General features: G+C 38.8%; 1 long non-coding RNA gene across 1 annotated transcript; it reads left to right on the plus strand.

Moving 5' to 3' along the window:
- Positions 1 to 1,060, plus strand: LOC116449504. Its single transcript, XR_004242408.1, has 3 exons — positions 1 to 160; positions 427 to 483; positions 974 to 1,060. It is a non-coding gene; the product is annotated as an uncharacterized LOC116449504 (long non-coding RNA).
- The last annotated feature ends 2,586 nt before the right edge of the window (positions 1,061 to 3,646 follow it).

Genomic DNA, 3,646 nt, shown 5'->3' on the forward strand with positions numbered 1-3,646 from the left:
CTAAAATCTATATTTACATTGTGGAGAAGCTTTCCTCCTTCAAGATTAAGGAAAGGGCTTTATGTATTTATTTAAAGGACAGCACTTCCTTCCATCACATTTTCCCTTGAAAACTGGGGACATACAGTGGCTGCATCCTGCCTTCCTGCATGTTAACAAGGTGAGTTATAAAACGTAAATGACCCTGTATTTCCTGTTCACTGGCACTTAGACTAGCATAAATAGCCTCACAATAACCTTTAGTCTTAATAGCTTTCATGAAAAAAGATTTAAATATTTAGACCTCATTCACAGTTAATTTCAGAATTTTGGAGGTCAGTCTATGTTGAAGGATGGGGTGTTTGTCATGTCTGTGTTTTCAAAGAAAATTAAACCCTAAAATACCTTCAAATTCTAAGAGCTGTAAAATAATTTTTTACCCTACAGGGGAAAGTGCAATTAAAGTGGAGATGGATTTCCTGAATAAGCTACAGAATTTAAAAGGTAATATTCAACTTTCATCTGGTTTCCCTAATAAAAGGCACAGCCATGCAAGCTAGGAGTCTCTTGAAAATCCTTATCCAGGAGAATACAATTACCATTTGCACTAACTGCAGATATATCATGCTCTTACTTGGTTGCTTTATCTTTTATGATAAGCTTGTAATCAAGAAAGAAGTTATTAAATTCAAAAGAGGTAAGTGCATAAAATCCAGTAAAAATGAGGCTTTCAGATTCTTTTTTAAGATGGATGTGTCATCTAGTGCATGTTCAAAACTTTCACAGAAATAATTTTCACTTAAGTGGTATAAAATTGTAGATTAAGCTTAAATAATTTAGTTTTGATTGTGTGTGTTCATGCAAATATAGACATTTAGTCATGACTTACTGATGAAGTTTTCAAACCTTTGAGTAATAGATTTTCAAGCCTACTTGAAAATCCTCAGGAAAAATATTTCATTTATGAGAAAGGAACTATTTTTTGCTCTTCCAGCAATTTGGACTTATGGATTCTCCTCACTCAGCAACTACACAGCCCTGGATGGTGATTTTCATTGGTTCCCCTCCATACCAAACTTGGAAATTACAGCAATTACGGGCTTGTGGCAGCAGTACTGGCCAGACTGGGGAGGGGAGTTTTCTATACTGAGACTTCAGCCCATCTTTTTTGAAGGATTTCCCTTCACAGTAAATAGAAGCTACTGAGACAGCTTCTCAAATCTGCTTTTCCTTCAGAGAAATGTTTTAATGTCTTCTAGGGGAGAAACTGGTTAGCAGCCACACAAAGATTGCTTTCCACTGGGGTATCTGGGGGCACTCCACACTTCACTTGATTCTGGTTGCACAAAAAAAAAAAGTGATTCCTTCAACTCTCTCCAAGATGGCTTCTAAAGTAATCATTTACAGCTACATTGCTGAGACAGCAGTCGTGCTGCCTTTGCTGTAGGATAGAGAGGGAGTTGTGGTAAATACAAATTCACAACACTGCAGTCCTTGTAGGCTCCTCTCTTGGCTCCTGGGCTGCACTGTGGAAGATGTGCATTCTGCATTTATGAGCTCATCATCATCATCTTTTTGTGATTACCTCACCTCCTTCAGGAATTCTGTGTGGTCTGTAAGCATTCCTAAGACCTGGTTAGGCTCCCTGTTTGGTAACCCATAAGGGTTTGACCCCATGATTTAGGGTCAGTCTGTGCCCTCTGGCCTCAGTTCCAGCTATTCTTGGGCACTCTTATATCTATAACTAGTGTTTTAGGTGCTGAACATTAGCAGTAGGGATTTTACAATTATGTTTGGTATTCAGGGCATGTTGCCCTCCACCTGTCCTCCAGCCCCATCTCAGCCACCACAACCTTTTAAAAAAAAAAAAAAAAGAAAACCGAAATGGAAAAACTGGTTTCATTTTCACTGGAAGAGGAGAATTCTTACAGCACCTGCTTTCATGCATCCAAAATGGAGAGTGTCAGTCTGTGTTGAATTTACAGCAAACCTACATGCTTAGGTTCACAAATGTCCTCATTCTTCATAGACAAAACACATGGACCTGCTTTGCATGGTCAATCTGGATGTTATGTCATCATTCCAGCTTCTTGATTGCTTGCCAACAGGAATATAATAGAAATTTGTACCTTTTTAGATCCCAGTCCTTAGCATTTGCTATGTCCATGTAAGTCTTTGCTGAGCCAGAACACAGGATGGCAATTCCCAGTGCTTCACGTACAGTAGTTAATACATGATTTATGTACTTTATGTATTTATGTGACTTGCAAATTTCCTCTGCTGTTGCACATCTTTCTCTAAAAAGTCAGCTTTAGTAATGCTTCCTAATTGAGACTATCTTCAGAATACTGACCTGGAGTTGAAATACAAATGAGATCAGCAGTAGCAGGGAATGCCTTTAAAATCAAATGTTCTCTCTCACCAAAATTTCCTTCACTAACCCTAAGTGGCAGTGCAGAGCTTTACAGTGACAGAACAGAACAGGAGATGGGGGTGATGTTCTCAGCCTGTGGCCCGGTATCTTAAACATACTGGGAGTTATAGGATCACCTGTGTCTGTGTTTTAGATCCAGGGAGTAATAAAATGTGTGTTATTAAGAACTTTCTAGCCAATCTAGATATGTCTGCTAACTGAGTTTAACAGCAAGGTAATAATAAGTCCTCAGTTTAATTTCCTGTGTTGTGCTGCATCACATGCTGCCACTGACTTCAGACACCAGTTAGTATCTGAACAAAAAAAAAAAACCAAAAGACCCAAAACAACGAACCCTGAAATAACTCTTTTGAGAGAACACAGTTGTCAACATCTAAGTGAGTTGAGAAAGATCCACTCAACTGGGGCAACGCCATTCAACATGCAAGTGTCAGCTTGCTCATGTTTATGCTCATCACATAAATACAAGCTTAAAGTCTTGTAGACAAGTTCAAAGTGATTGCACTTCAGAGGTGGATTTCACCATATCAGGATAAGGAAAATTGTCTTTCTTCTTGGTTTCTGTTCTTGGACTCTTTGTAACTGAGGGTTTGCAGAAGGACATTCTTGCATTGCTGTGGCAGCTGGAGAGTGACTCACTCCTTCTCAGCCAGAGCTTTTCTTGCCCATTGGGTTATTTTTCCAGAAAGATGTCCTGCACAGTTGAGTAAGAGTACCTGAATAAAAGCTTTTAGTTGCTTCCACTTAAAACTACTCTATCTGAACTTCAGAGCCTTCCTGAATCTCGAATTTGGTGAATGGGGGTTGGACTACATGATCTTCAGAAGTCTCTTCCAACCCTAACAATTCCATGAATCTGTGAATCCTATAGATCTACTAACAGGCTTTTTAGTGCCTATATGATTAAATGCTCTGCAGTTTCAAAGTTTTTCATAAATGTCAAATAACTGTGAAGTTTCAAGGGCTAAGACAAGCTGCTCCTGCAGGTAGCAGCAGTGTCACTGGCATTCTCATTTTTTCTGAAAGTTTTGGTGTGATTTTTCATCTGTTTCTGTAAATTAAGACATCAGGTTTTCATTAGTCTACAGCTCAGGAGACTGTTCCTTAGAACTTCTGGTGTTATTATGTCATGCCTGCAAGATGTACAGTTTTCAGCGTTAAAAATAAGTTTAAAAAAGGAATATTGAATTCACCTGCATGCTGATTTCTGACCTAATAACTGCTACTCTGGAG

This window comes from Corvus moneduloides, chromosome 1 (genome assembly GCF_009650955.1).
Source record: "Corvus moneduloides isolate bCorMon1 chromosome 1, bCorMon1.pri, whole genome shotgun sequence".
Taxonomy (NCBI): domain Eukaryota; kingdom Metazoa; phylum Chordata; class Aves; order Passeriformes; family Corvidae; genus Corvus; species Corvus moneduloides.